This window comes from Furipterus horrens, unplaced genomic scaffold (assembly GCF_987537825.1).
Source record: "Furipterus horrens unplaced genomic scaffold, mFurHor1.1.pri manual_scaffold_1, whole genome shotgun sequence".
NCBI classification, from domain to species: domain Eukaryota; kingdom Metazoa; phylum Chordata; class Mammalia; order Chiroptera; family Furipteridae; genus Furipterus; species Furipterus horrens.
The window spans coordinates 6,427,770-6,443,123 of NW_028327171.1; the positions used below are offsets into that span (position 1 = coordinate 6,427,770).

General features: G+C 47.8%; 1 protein-coding gene across 5 annotated transcripts in view; it reads left to right on the top strand.

The window, feature by feature from the left end:
- The first annotated feature begins 12,590 nt into the window (after positions 1–12,590).
- Positions 12,591–15,354, top strand: part of IGSF5 (immunoglobulin superfamily member 5) — a 37,412-nt gene continuing 34,648 nt past the window's right edge. For 3 of the 5 annotated variants that reach the window (XM_090271792.1, XM_090271806.1, XM_090271809.1), the window contains exon 1: positions 12,592–13,042. The gene's annotated coding sequence lies outside the window, so the exon portion shown is untranslated. Of the gene's footprint in view, positions 13,043–15,354 lie in introns of all 5 variants that reach the window. The other 2 variants (XM_090271799.1, XM_090271816.1) reach the window with 1 other exon arrangement.

The following is a 15,354-nucleotide window of genomic DNA, read 5'->3' on the forward strand; positions in this document are numbered from 1 at the left end:
ACCATTTACTGGCCCCTATTATGTGCTGGCACTTTCACAAACATATCAAATTTAATCCTAATGCAACCCCACGGGGTTGATATTAGTATCACTATTGTACCGAAGAGACACGAAGTCAGTAGAGGGGAAGTAACTTGCCGCATTTGTGATCCCAAATCCACATTCTTTCTAACTCCCCAGGACTAACACTTGGCCCATGAAATGTTGAATTTCCCTAACGGAATCTAGCCTTTATCTATGTCTCCAAATATGTTAGTGCATCGGATCAGCTGCTATAGGGACCAAAGCAGCAGTGGCTTAAACAAAGTAGAAATTTGCCTCTACAAGAGCCTGGATGTGGGGCGGTCCTCTACAGAGAAGTGTCTGGAGCTCAGATTCCTTCTATCTGCCATCTCGCTCTGCCCTCTCTGGTGATGGTTTACGGCGGCTCATTCCCACCTCACCTCTCCAGCCAGTAGGAAGGTGGAGAGAAAACAGACTTCTCTCGGAAGGCAGGATCCATTCATGTTGCACTGATCACCACGTAGACACACGGCCATGCTGAGCGTCAAAGGAGGACAGCTGGGAGATGCCGTCTGTATTTGCCCCCAGCTGAAGAGTAGGATTCTGTGGCCACAGAATATGGGGAAGTGGATATTGGCACACACCAGCAGCTATTCATGGGGCACCCTTTGTGTGTGGCACCGCGTCAGCCCTTGCTGGGAATAGAAAGACAAACACATGTCATCTCTGAATTCAGAGGAAGGAGACCCCAAAGGCAAAGTTTCATTTAGAAATAGCCAATGTGGCCCATGGAATGATGATACAGTAATGGAGTGTGGATATCCCAGTATAATCAGCCAAGAGCTTCTGGCCAGAAGAACACAAAATAAACACTTAAATAAAGGGGCAAGGAGTGAAAGTAATAATAAGCCAGTGCAGGACTTGCAGTACAGATCTTTGAGGTGTATTATAACCAAACCCAAATAACCTACCAAATCTGACTTCAGTTTTGAAGGAGACACATCAGGTGAATACAGCAGAGCGGGGACACGAGAGACATGGGGTCAGTGAAAGTTAACGGGACAGCAGCATTTTTAGTATCAGAGTGAAGCAAGTAGGAAAAGCAGGGAGTCCAGCAAACACTGGGGTCTCAGTGCCTGAAGGCTGTGGAACCAAGACCCACAAACTGGGTGGCTTAGAAAATGCACCCTCTCCCAGCTCTGGAGGCCAGAAGTGAGAGATCTGGGTGTGGGCAGGGCCCTGCGCCCTCTGAAATCTCTAGGGGAGGATCCTTCCCACCTCTTCCAGCTTCGGGCGGCCCCAGACGTGCCCTGGTTCGGGGTAGCGTAACTTCAGTCTCTGCCCCCGTCTTCACGTGGCCTGCCCCCTCTGTCTTTACGTGGTGTCTTTCCTCTGTGTCTGTCTCTGTGTCTGAATTTCTCCTTTTCGTAAGGACGCCAGTCATATTGGATTAGCAACCACCCCGAGGACCTTATTTCCCCTTGACTTCTCTGGGAAGACCCTCTCGCCTAATAAGGGCACGTTCCGAGGTCCTGCAGGTGTGGACTTCAACACAGCTTTTCTTGGGAGATACCCATCAACCCACAATGGTTTGCTTGATGGATGTTCCTGTCCGAAGTCAAAGCAAATTGGACGCTCTCATCTCAGAAGCAAGCGAGGTCGCGCTTGGGGAGCCCACGTTACCATCTGAGGCATTTCGTTTGCTGAGCAGCCGGGAGCTCTCGGGCGAGCACTCACCACCAAAAAAGGGCAATGCGCTCCCTTCTCAGCCAGGCGCACCTGCGCTGTGTCAAGCCATCTTGACACGCCTGAAACGAGGATTCGGCAGTAAAAATAGAATAGAAGAAATTAGAAGATGTTCCAAAGGCAATTTATATCTTCTCGTGCTTTGGAATTCACTTAAGAAATTTGTCTTTTAACATCTCTGCTCACCTGCCAGGGCCCCTTTTATTCTGCACGTGTAGTGCAGCCACTAGTGTGGGACCCGAATGAGTGTGTGAACAGGACAGGAAGTAAGCGAGCCACTCCTGGCTCAGGGCCAGGATACCCACCGAAAGCCTCCGCCTTTCACGACTGCTTTTAAAAATGTGGGCGCATTTTTAAAGCCCTGTCACCTACCAGCAAACACCACTCTTGGCCCAGTGACAAAACCGGGTCCTCCTTCCAAGGCCTCCTGTCACCTGGAGCACAGCTGGCCCCTGCAGTCCGAGGCCCAGGGCTGGCAGCCTGCTGGTGGTGGGCGCTGCTTTGCAAGCTCAGGTCCTCTCCTTCCGCCCCTCCTGTCCTCACCTCACAGCCAACATGATTGGCAGAGGTGCTGGTTTTAAAACACACCTCCAAATTCTGGAGTACGTACGTATTCCTCCGTTGAGGGGTCTTAAGTCCCCTGCCTCTGACCCGGGGCTCTGGGACCGCTTGGCTAATAGTATACGGTGGGAGTGGCTGTAGGAAGAATTCTCAGGTGACCCCCCCATCTTCATTGACACCCACCACTTTGAGTTTGGGTGGAACCTGTGATTACGTTAAATTATGGGGCAAAGGGGAGATTGTCCAAGTGGGCCCCATCGAATCCCGTGAGCCTTTATTTCTTTATTTTTCAATATTTTTTTAAGTTAAAGGTATTGGGGTGATTTTGGTTAGTAAAATCATGTAGGTTTCAAGTGTACAATTCTATAACACATCACTCGTGTATTGTGTTGTCTGTTTACCACCGAAGGTCAAATCTCCTTCTGTGACCTTGTAATTGACCCCCTTCTCCCTTCACGCCCCCTCCAACGCCCCCCCTCTGGTATCCACCACACTGTTGTCTGTGTCTATGCGTTTGTTTTTATTTGTCTTGTTTGCTCATTTGGTGCCTTCCATTTTATATTCCACGTGAGTGAAATCATATGATTCTTGATTTTTAAAGGAGGGGGTTCTCTCCAGTTGGCAGCACAAAGGAAAGTCAGAGGCTGGAAGCAGAATGGGGATTCAATGCACCGTGGCTAGCGTAGGAGGTGGAGGCGGCCCTGTGCCTAGGAATGGGGGCGACCTTTCCAATCTGAGAGCGGCTCTCAGCTGGCCGCCAGCAAGGAAGCGGAGACCTCAGTCCTACAGCCCGTGAACGAGCTAAGCTCACCAAATGAATGAGCTTGGCCGTGGATTTGTTCCCAGAGCCTCCTGGTAAGGACCCAGGCCTAGCTGGCCCCTTCCTTTCGGCAGAGAAGCCGGTCGAACCTGCCCAGATTTCTGACCCACAGAACCGCGAGGTAGTAAGTGGGTGTTGTTTTCAGCCATTCATTTTGTGGTAGTTTCTTATGCCAGTTTCTAAGCCCAGGCTTTAAAAGACTAGCAGCTTCCATCTTCTGTCTGATGGAGCGATTACTCTGGGAACCGAATGGCCATGCTGTGAGGAAGCCCCTGCAGCCCCAGGGAAAGACCCGTGTCAGGAGGCACGAAGACCTCAGAGCAGCCGCAGCTCAGGGCCAACCCTCCATCCTCGTGAATAAGCCACCTACCTTGAAGCTAGGTCCTCCAGCTCCCGCTGACCGGTCCCAGCTGACACTGTGTAACTCATGACGGGCCATCTACACTGAGCCCCACCCAGGCTGCAGAAGACCTGATTGTTCCTATTTGAAGGCACTAAGTTTTGGGGAGGTTTAAATAGACTGTAAATTTTCTGCTGTTTGTTATGAGCCAGAATGACTAATTATGTCTCTAGTGACATGGCTGGTGTGAAAGGTTGCTTAAGTAGAGCCATTAAAGGCATTGCTACATGAGAAGGAGAAAGGGCCCTTGCAACGTTGACACAATATTCAAGTCAACGTTCCTGCTAGGATTTTGTGATTTAAGGGCTGCCATGGACAGAGAGCATTTTACAAATTCCTACTTGCAGAGGGATTTATTAACTTGGGGCCCCAGTGGCTACATGTTCGTGCTGGTGAGGGAGGGTGAAAATCATCTCAGGCACTGTACACAGGATGGTAAATTGGCACAACTCTGGAAACTGAGTTAACTCTACCAATAATTTCAAAGTAAGTAGTGTTATGACATACGATTCTAATTAAAAGAGCTTAATGTAAGATATAGTACCAAGTGCGAAATAAAGACTCCCCAGCCCTCTCTGTACAGAAACACATTTATTGCAGTGTTATTACAGTACTGAAAAGCTGGAAACAACATAATGTTTAACCGTGTGGCTGGCTATTCTTATGGTCATTATGCTGCTCTTATAATGATATCATGTTATGTGTCATAATGTAGTATATTATTATGAAGCCATTAAAACAATGTTTATGAGTGGGTTTTTAAAAAAATAATTTATTTGTTTATTTATTTATTTTTAGAGAGAGGGGAAAGGAGAAATAGAGGGAGAGAAACATCACAGTGTGGTTGCCTCTGACTTGCGCCCCCAACTGGGGACCTGACGTGCAACCTAGTCATGTGCCCTGACTGGGAATCGAACCAGCGACACTTGGCTCACAGGCCGATGCTCAATCCACTGAGCCACAGCAGCCAGGGCTATGAGTGGGTTTTAATGATATGGAATAATGCTTAAAACATAGTGTTAACTTGAAAAGGATATAAAATCATATAGACATTATATTTTATTATATAATTCATGAAAGCATAGGTGGTTGTTCAAGTAAAAGATTTCTAGTAGCTAAAAATATGGATACAACTTAATAATAAAGAATTCTTTGAATAACCAATGGTATATTCATAAAACAATACTTTTTTAGCCACTTAAAATTATTTCCAAGAATACGTACCTTTAGGGAAAGACATTTAAGTCATTTGGTTAATTGAGCGTATTAGGTTCCTAGGGCTATTGCTACAAAACACCACAAATTAGGTGCCTTAAAAAATACGTGTTTCTTCACTCCCCACTCTGGAGGCCCGAAGTCTGAAATCGAGGTGTCGGCAGGGCCCTGCTGCCTCTGACGGCTGTGGGGCGCATCCTTGTCTGTTTCAGCTTCGGCAGGTGCCGGCGCTCCTTCTGTGTCCTTGGATTGTGGCCGCATCATTCCAATCTCTGCTTCCCATGTCACATGGCCTCTCTCTCTCTGTCTTCATGTCATCTTCCCTCTGTATATGTGTCTCTGTCCAAATTTCTCTTTTTATAAGGACACCAGTCATACTGCATATAGAACTTTCTGTATCCCAGTATGAACTCACCTAATTTAACTGGTACCAAGACCTTATTTTCAAAGAGGTAACATTCTGAGGTTCTGAGTGGACATAAATTCTTGGAGGGGGGTGGTTGAAGGGGAACTGTCTAAGCCAGTATAGTAGATTAAGTGAAATAAAAAAAATTATATATAATACTTCAATATAAAGTTAAAAATTAGAGAAGGAAAACTCTGACTCCAAAAAACCTCCGCTGCCTTGCGGCATACCTCTTCAGGGGAAAGGCTAAGGGAGTAAACCCCGACAGAAAATCCGGAGCCGGAGTCCCTAAGGCGGTTTGACGTTGTAGTCAACACCGGCAACTCCTGCGGCGCACCTGAAGCCAAGCTGTATTGACTCCGTCTTTCCCTTGGACCCTTCAGCTGCGAAGAGAGGGGGGGTCTGCTGCATGGGCAACAGCAGACCCTCCATATCACCCTGCCCAGGCTCTGTAGCTTCAGCTTCACTGGAGAGGACACTCCAGCGTCATCGCAAGATGTCGATTCAACACGGGAGGAGACAGTTACCGTGTCACTCCCGAGTCGGACTGCACAACCATTCTCGGCGGTGCAGATAGACTCTTAAGAAGCTACACCATCGTCTCTCGAGACGGACGGCTGCCGACGACGACGAAAGTTAAAAATTAGGCATGACACATACACATTTACAGACACATAGATGTGTGTACACACATAAAGGATTGAAAGACTTCTTAACACTTTACCATGGGTCTCCCTGGGTGGCAAGGTTCTGGATTCTCCTCAATGACCTCTGGGTCGTTTTTTCTGAATTTTCCGCATCTTTTACATTGACAACACATTCCTTTTGTGATTAAAATGACAATGAATTTTGAATCTTTTTGCCATTTAAATTGTCACAAATTAAAAAGCTGATGGTGTTGATTGCATTGCACCTTAGCTACTAGAGGCAGGATAATTATCTCAGAGAGCTTTTTGCTAATCCAGGATATTTCAGACTTCTTACAATGTGCGTGCCTTCTCACACAGCAGTGGCATTAAAATAAAAAATTTTTAAGAGCTGTGTTGGGTTCCCAGCAAAATTGTGCAGAAGGTACAGGGAGTGTCCTTATCTCCCTGTGCCCACTCATGCCGAGCCCCCCCTCCCCACTGTCAATGTCCCCAACAGAGCACTACATTTGTTACTATTGATGAACTTACATTAACACACTGATAATACCCAGAGTCCACAGTCTGCACTAGGGTTCACCCTTGATGTTGTATATTTCTCTGGATTTTGACACATACAGAGGGACATGCATCCAATGGGATAGTGTCACACAGGGTATTGCCACGGCCCTGAAAATCCTCTCCTTCGTCTCTCTCCCCTCCCCCAGAAATCCCTCATCATTTTTTGCCTCCACAAGAGCAGCTGCGTTTTTCAGAACTGATCCTAAGGAAATGGGTGTGCCCTCCCGGACCTGCATGTGAGGGGCACAGCGCCGTGCATGACGGTACGGATTGCAAGTGGCATGAAGGCCAACTGTAGGCACCTGCTCAGGTAGGCGCTGCTACCTTCAGGGCAGGGAATTACGCTTAGCAGTTGAAAATAATGCTTCTACCGACAGGGAGCAGAGGTTAATATATTCAGTGAACAAAGTCTGGTCACCAATACAAGCGTTTCTCAGGAGACACCCCCCATGCTGTTCACGGTGCTTGTCCCTGCGCAGTGGTCTTAGGGGTCATCGGTTTAAAATTGTCCTCTTTTTGGGGTACCTGGATTCTCTAATTTTTCCATGGCGAATCTGCATCACTTTTATAATAGGAGAGTAATAGAAGTGATTCATTAAAACTCGTAATGCTCAACTCTGGTGATATTGAAATTATAGACAGGTTTTATTTTCATCTTCATATTAGATTGGGCCTTATATAACATTGCTGTTTATGTTCGCAAAGAGAACCAGTTAAATGTGGATACTTTTATATGATTCCATGTATTGTTTTTAGTAGTTTTTTAAATATGTTGTGGCGGTCATGTGACTTGTACACTTATATTTCTTAAAGGGCTTCTGTTGAAAGATTTAAAACCATGGCTCTCAGACGGATCCAAAAGAAGCACATGTTCAAGATTTAACTGAACTCATTAGTTAACGAGGGGACTGACAGGATGTTACAACAGATTCTGGGGAGAATCCTAAGAACACACATGCATGTGCCACCACAAACAATGAAACATTTACAAACATTTACTGGCCAAGCTCCGCAGGGCAAAGATCGATGGCATGTTCACCAGATGAAGTTCATCTGCATTTCTTTTGGTACTAGAATCATTGGTATGATTGTAACTTTCTTACAGTCTTGGGGTTATCCAGAGAAACAAAACCAACAGGAGGCACATATTTCTCGTGAGAAATTGGCTCACACAATTAGGGGGGCTGAGCAGTTCCTTGATCTGCCTCCCGAGCTCCTTGATCTGCCTCCCGCAAGGAGCAGACCCAGGAGAGCTGATGCAGGTCCAGCCCGAGTCCAAAGCTCTGAGAGCTGAAGGGCCGATGGTGTAGGTTCCAGTCTGAGTCCAAAGCCTGGAGAACCAGGAGCATCGATGAATGAAGGCAGGAGAAGACAGACGTCCCAATGGTGGAGGGAGAATTTGCCCTTCCTGCTACCTTCTCCTACCCAAGCCCCAGCGGGTTCGGTGAGGCCCACCCACACTGCGTAGGGCAATCTGCTTAACTCAGTCTACGGACTCAGACACCAATCTCTTCCAGAAACACCCTCGCAGACACCCTCAGAAATAATGTTTAACCAGACAGCTGGGTACCCTGTGGCCGCGTCACGTCGACACATGAAATCAACCATCGCGGACTTAGAGTTTGCAGTAGCCCCGAGATATCTCAGGGCCTGTTAAGTCAGCTCACCCCATCCTCTTCTCTGCCTGTTTCAAAGTGTTTAACCACTTTTCTTGCACATTCGTTTCTATATCTGAAGACAAAACCCCAACTCTTGACCGCGCCCCTGGTCTGGACCCTGCCTCCCCTCTGGGCTCATCTAAGGCCATCCTTGTCCCCCGACTCTCTGCATTCATGTTCCACGGGCCTCTTTTAGCCTCTGCAGGCACCCCAGGCTCCTGCCGCCTAAGGTCTGGGGTGCTGCCTCGATGCCCAGTGTCCCCTCTGCCCCCGGACGGGGTCCTCCCCAGCTGTATGCTCCTACCCATTCACTCCTAACATGCCCCCCACCCCCGTCTGAGCTCAAACCCAGCTTCCTCAGGGGATCTGTCCCCACTGCACCCCTTCTTCACAGCTTCCTTCAGAGCCTTTACCGCGACTCAAATTACAGCGTGAATACGTTTTATTTAAATGTGAACTTTGTGATTTTAAAATAGCATAGGCTAAAAATATTAGTCAAATCTCTCTTTATGCTCAAACTTTGAAATAATGCAAATCTCCTAAATTCCAGAGAAGAAAAATCCCTTAGGAAGGCACAGTTTCAAGCTGCATTTCCAATGACTTATAAATAGTGTTTCTGCTGTTACCCTGGGTGGCATCGCAGTAAGAGCTGGGCAGGCAGGAGTCTCCAGGCCCGGCGCTGGTGGGGGTGGGCAGAGGGGAGACCCTACATTTGCTACGGAACATTTGAGAGTGGTTATTATCATTCTCTATATATTGGTGTTAGAGCACTTGGGGGGGGGGTGTTCAGAACATGCCACCCCAGAGCGTGCCACTTTGGCACAAGGATTATTTTACACTGAAGATAATTGAGAAAAGGGAGACACCAAGGAAATTCTCTGCCTTTCCCTCTTTTGTACCAGGAAGGGCCAAAGGAACCCAATCCCTGGAGACGCAGATCAGCATCCGCGTAACACAGCTTTCCCGAACAGCCCTTACCTTCCATGACTCTCCCCCTCACCTATTCCTCTTCCCACCGTGGGCCACCCCCAACCCCCAAAGCCTACGCTTCTTTTCCTTTGTCACTTCTCTACAGATTTAGTGTCTTAAGATACTGACTATAGAAACCCAAGTTCTAACTGCACCTCTGAGTTCCTCCTCACAGATTTTCTCTCATGGTAATGAGTGCTGCCCCTGTGAATACACTCTGGTTAATCTTTGATTTCTGTCCAGTTGATCTGTCTTTGGTCAATTTAATTTTCAGGCCCAAGACACAAAACTGAGGCGTGGAGAGGAAAATTATTCCACCCCCCCCCCAATGCACTCCTTGTTATTATAACAAAAATTTCTGGGAGCTCTAACAATATGCTTTGGCTGTAGTGCTGAGGCTAAGACTGGGGCTGGAAATATCGAGAGCAGGTCAGATGTGATTCTGTACCCCAAAGGCCAGTCCTTGTGCCTCCCAGTCTGACTGATAGGCTAAATATTGGAACCGAAGCTGAGAAAATAGAAAAAAACACATAGGGGAAAAAAATGAGTTATACTGGCCTTAGATTTTTATTCCCGTAGCTCATTATTGCTAAATTATTTCAGTTTTGAATTATGCTAGGCCTCCGGGAACAGATGAATAAGATGCTATGACCTTTGTAGATTTGTAAGATTATGAGCCTAATATATTGACTCCCCAAGTATCTGTTTTGTTCACCGTTTTTCTGACCAAGTCCTAGCATAGGGCTTTGTAGGGAAGGAAAAAAGGTCTTTTCCTCTATCCTCGGGTGTTCAGTGGCTGGGGCTTGTGAATTAAACCGACAAAGGTCAGATTAACAGGAGAAAAAGGTTTATTTTGCATACATGTAGGAGCCAACAAAAATAGTAACTGGTTCCTTAAGTGGTTAAAGGCTTATATACCTAAATTAGTGGGGGAAAGGGAGGGGGAGAACAGGCTTCTCATGGGATGAACAAATAGGTTTCTTTAAGGGAGATAAATATATTTTTAGAAGAAAGGATGGGAGATAAGGCAATTAGTGGAAATGTTTGTCTACGAGGGGGTATCCCCCTAAACCAGAATTTATTTATAAAAAATTGTGTATTTGTTCTTACATGTTTACACTTCAGACACTTTCAAAGTATAATACTCTCCATGTGATGCAATGTACCTACTGAGATGTCTTTTCCACGGCTCAAAGCAGTTTTTGAACTCGTTGATTTTGATGCCTTTTCATGCTTCTGTTTTTTTTTTTTTTTTTTTGCTTTACCTTTTCCATATCAGCAAAGTCTCTTTGAGGACGGTTTTTTTTTTTTGCTTTACCTTTTCCATATCAGCAAAGTCTCTTTGAGGACGTTTTTTTTTTTTTTTTTGCCCAAGGAAACCAAAACTGTCCCTTGGGGTGAGGTCAGGTGAGCAAGGAGGGCGGGGCATGTAGGTCATGCCATTTTCAGTCAAAAACTGCTGAATGTCTTGAGTTTTATTCTGGTGTGTAGTGTCAGTGGCTGGTCTAGTTTCATTTTTGTGTGCGTCCCTGTCCAGATCTCCCCACACCATTTGTTGAAGAGGCTCTTTCTGCTCCATTTTACGCTCCTGTCTCCTTTGTCACATATTAACTGACCATAGGGACCTGGGTTTATTTCTGGGCTCTCTGTTCTGTTCCACTGATCTATGTGTCTGTTCTTATGCCAGTACCAGTCTGTTTTGATTACCGTGGCCTTGTAGTATAGTTTTAAATCAGGCATCGTGATCCCTCCTATTTTGTTCTTCTTTCAATATGTACTGACAGCAATAGTGTTGGGAGAATGCTCCCCATGAGACTCCCATGTTTCTGCACGTCTTGTGAACAGGCATTGCACTTTTGTTTTGGACTGTCTTTTCAAAGGTGTCTATACAGCAAGCACCCTTAGAAGAGGGAGATGGTGTCTGGCTCCTGAGGAAAAGGCAGATTTTCTTACTTCCATTATAATAAAGATAGTTTTTCCCTTGGAAACAAAGAGCAGATATGCTTGCAGCCCATTATAAAAGAAGCATATCCCCTAAGCTTGGGGTTCTTCAGTGGCAATGTAACAGCTGAGTAACATCCATCTGGGCCCCCCCAAATCATACCCATGGGACTCGGAAGGAGGGGTGAAGAGGAAGTGGCCTCCCAGTCTGCCATGAGCACTAAAGTTCTCTGTCTCTGACCCAAGAGTCTTGTGTCTTACGACAGCATTCCTGAAATACTAACAGGCAAACTCGTTAGTTGGTGAGGTCAGTCTCAGACCCTTCACATTTCCTTACAGATAACCTTTACTGCGACCTAGATACTTGCCCAAGCATTTTATATGTATTAACTCACTCTCACAATAGTGCTTAATACATGTGCAATAGTCCCCCTTGTTCAGTCACTTTTTCTGGTTTCAAAAAGTGGTCAATTGCAGTCCAAAAATATTAAATAAAAAGTTTCAGAAATAAAACAAATAAACAAAACTGCTGAACACTCAGTGTGGTGTGGGCAGGCTTGGAAATCTGCCATCATACAACGGGCAAACATGGCGAGTCTTCAAAAAATATTCACTGAAGCCGAATGCAGCCTCTGACCACAACGCCAGCTGGTACACGGATACAGAGGGGTTACTAGAACACTCACCTAGCGGGGGAAGCCTGTACTGCAAGGGGCCCACCCTCCAGAAGATAATCCTGTTTTTTGGGGGGTATCCTCTTGTTTATACATATGAGTGGTCTTTCCACCTTCAGGATTATAAATTCCCCTGGGGAAGGATTTGGAGTAGGCTTTATTTGTATTTTTCCTTCTGGGGGCAGTCTGAATTCCCAAAATTGCTGCTATACATCAGAAGAGGAAAACTCTGAGGTTTTTTTTGTATCTTTTCATCTGTTGAATCTTGAATGTCTTCAGCTTAAATTAATCTTCAAGCCAAAGTGACTCTTTGGAGTGGCATATTCTTTTTTTTTTTTTTTTTTTTTTTTTTTTCACTGTGTGGTTGCCTCTCACTTGTGCCCCCAACTGGGAACCTGATGTGCAACCTAGTCATGTGCCCTGACTGGAGTGGCATATTCTGATGTCCTTCACCTGGAAGGAACAGCATTTCCTCTTTTATTTACTTTAGGGTCTTTCTCTAAATACATGATCCTCATTTTCTGTTGACGCCTGTTCTCCATAGACGCCCTGGGGCCTGAGACCCTGACAAGACTGAAATGTAATGGGGAGACAAGCCAAATACTGAAAAGAACCATATAAGAGAGAACACTTCAGTACAGTGCTGTGCATCAGGATTTTGGGGGGTCTTTTTTCCCTCCAGAAATGGCCAAAGCCCTCAGAAAAGCCAAGTTCCTTTGTTCACTTCTGGGGGCCTGGGGGGCTGGGCGTGGGGCACAGGAGGCCGCAGACACCCTCTTAGCAGTGCTGTGCAAACGCTCCCCGGGAACCTCTGATTCACTCCGCAAGGTGGCCGCGTTCCAGAGCACTGCACCCCAAGGACGCCTTTCTTCTTCTTTCACAAAGAACCTGTTCTTGTGGATGTGGAAGTGCCTGGCAGGGAGAAGGAACCGGCTTCACCAGCCCCTGGGCCCGTGCCAGAGGCCGAAGCGGGCAAGGCGGGCCAGGCCTGCGGGCTTTCAGCTGGCGGGATTGCCCGGCCGGGCCAGGCACCTGTGTCTCTGCAGGCCTGGAGGCCGGCCCGGAGGAGGGGCAGCGGCTGGGGGCCTAGCTGGAGCTCGGTCCTGGCCCTGCGGCCTTGGCATTCCCAGGCTGGCCAGACTTCCGGGGCTGCTGTTTGGGGCTGCTAATGATTAACAGGAACTATGTGGGGTGGCACACACCTTCAGGGAGCGCGGGCCGGCGGCTGGCAGAGGCCATCCCTGAGCTCGGAGCCCGGCCCATGACGCGACAGACCATTTCGTGAGGAATTTCCTATTAACTGCTGAGGTTGGTCGGCGTTCTCCGGCGGCCGGATTGAATTTGTTCCTGTGTTTGTACAGCGAGGGGACGGAGGCCAAGAAGCCTTCTGGAAACAGAGAGCCTTCACGGAAGCCCCGAAGAGAAGACCTACCTGCCAGAGGTAAGACGGCTCTGGTGACAGGTGTTTGTGCAGGGGATTTCCCCACAGCTGCCGGGTCTCCTCCCGGGAGCGGGACGCTCCAGCTGTCCTCCCAGGGAAAGTGTTGGACGACCAGAGCGGATTCTGGTTCCCAACTTGCCCCGAGTTAAAAATTAAAAGAGTGGCTGTTGTGAGAGAGTAGGAATTTGAGACGATTTCTAATCAGGCGAGTGTCTCTTTCACAGTGAGCCCTTCTCAGGGATGCGTTGAAAGCCGAGCCTGGGGGGGTCAGGATTCAAATGCTGGAAAATTACTGTGACTCCCGCTGTTCATCGGACAACCTTTCAGATGGCGTTTGATTGAAGGCTGAAGGAGAGGAGAATGGCTCTGAGCTTTCTGGGAGTTCTCAGGCTGCCCTGAGCCTTGCGGGCAGTGCCAGGGCTCCTCCCCATGTCGGGCGCACGGAGCCGGGGCACCGAGAGAGGAGGGCATTCGCACACTCCTGAAGGCATGGCGGTTTGCGGCAAGCCACTCGGTTCTCACGGACCCTGCAGGGCACTGCTTTCTCTTTGGGTTTGAGGGCCCAGGCTCCTTGCTCCTTGGGAGGTCCTGAGACCCAGCTCTTTCTAAGAACCCAGAAATAAGCATTTGTACGTGGGGTCATTGAGTGAGATGATCCAGTCAGCAGCTTTCTTCCCGAGACAACTAGCTTAGTGGGTCCAGACCATCCAAGTGTTTGGCATTCTTGGGGCATTAAGGAATTGGTTGTGGGTTAAATTGTCTATTTAATACAATTTAATAAGATTTAAAAGAGAAGACATGGGGGTTTTTCAACTAAAAGTAGGTAATTCAAGTCTGCCACGTGGGAATGAATGAGAAGTTAAAATTCAGGGACCTATCAAACTATTCCATAGAGGCAGTAACTTGCAAATGACTTGGCATAGGTCCCCATGTAATTAAAGCGACTTCTCTGATCTCAGTTCAAGCCTGGGAACAGCTTTATGACAGTTCCTTCCTGCACACACCCTTCCAGTCCCAACCCCTCGCAGATCCATGTCTGTAGCTCTCGGCCTGACCCCATGCCACCCGTCCTGCGTTCCGTTGGCCCGTTAGAAGCAGACTCTCCTGCAAAGTAGCAAGAATGGTCTGTGAGGGTGGTGGTGGCAGAATGAAGCATTTCGTAAGTTGTCACCAGTTCTTAGTCTATGTCCTGACTCAAGCTGCTTATCAGGGACTCCAAGTATCTCCTCACGACCTTTAGCTGTTGCCCAGGTGTCCCCAGCGTCGGGGTGATACTGCACATTTATTGCTTTTGGTAAAGTACGTCATCTCTTATGTTCTGACTCCGCAGTCCAGTTTCTTGTTCATCCTCTGTTGGGGTCTAGCATTCTAGGCCATTGGTAGTGACTGGCCTGCTGGGTTGAGTTCATTGAGCTTTGAAAATTGGTGAGTGGTTTGATTGGGAGTCTGGAGCCAGCCTCAGAAGGCCGTGACTTCAGTCCGGTTGATACAGCTGCTGTGTCACTTGCTGCGGAGCAGTGTGGTGAGGGATTCGCCGAGTCTCGTCCAGCTCAGCGCGAGGGGCGGGGTTCCACAACGGAGCAGACACGCTGAACCCCACCCATGGACACGAGTTATTACGGCTTAGCAAACACACCCTGACTTCTGCTTTCCAGAGACTTTGGAAGACCGAGGGGTGGGAACCCAGGCTCCTCCTCCCCACTGACTCACTGGCATGGCACGGGTGGTTGGGCTGAGCTTCGGGGCGATCCGTCCTGCTGCTGCTCCGTTTAATGCCGCACCTTGTGGGGGGCATGTTCCGTAGACTTTGGTGTGGCAGGTATTTCCCTGTGCCCATTTGGGGTCTTGTATTTCTGCCTGGGGGTCTGTCCCCTACGGTCTGTAGGAGAGGAAATGGACCAGAGCCCTGGATGGGGGTGTCAGCACACTGCAAAAATCCTGCCACAGGGCTTTGGTGGAAGCCGGCACCCCAATGTCTGGAGGGACACGTGGCTCCCCTAGCACAGCTGTGCAATCTGGGTGATGCCAGCGACAAAGGGGAAGCCACCCTGGTCACTGTGCATCACACATTGGCAGTTGAAGAACACTTCAAACAGAGACCCTTTCCTGAGGTTCAGAAGCTGGTTTTTTTTTCTTTCTTTTTTTGTAGACAGTTCATGACAGGTTTGGTGGGTGATTTAGCCCCAAATGCTTCGGTGAGACCACGCAGTGCTGGTGACGGCCTTGGACGGGTCTGTCTTTGGAGAAGGGAACAATAAAGAGAAAAATAAAACAAAACACAAGGCCGGAGGATGAGCTAGCAGGTTATCAAA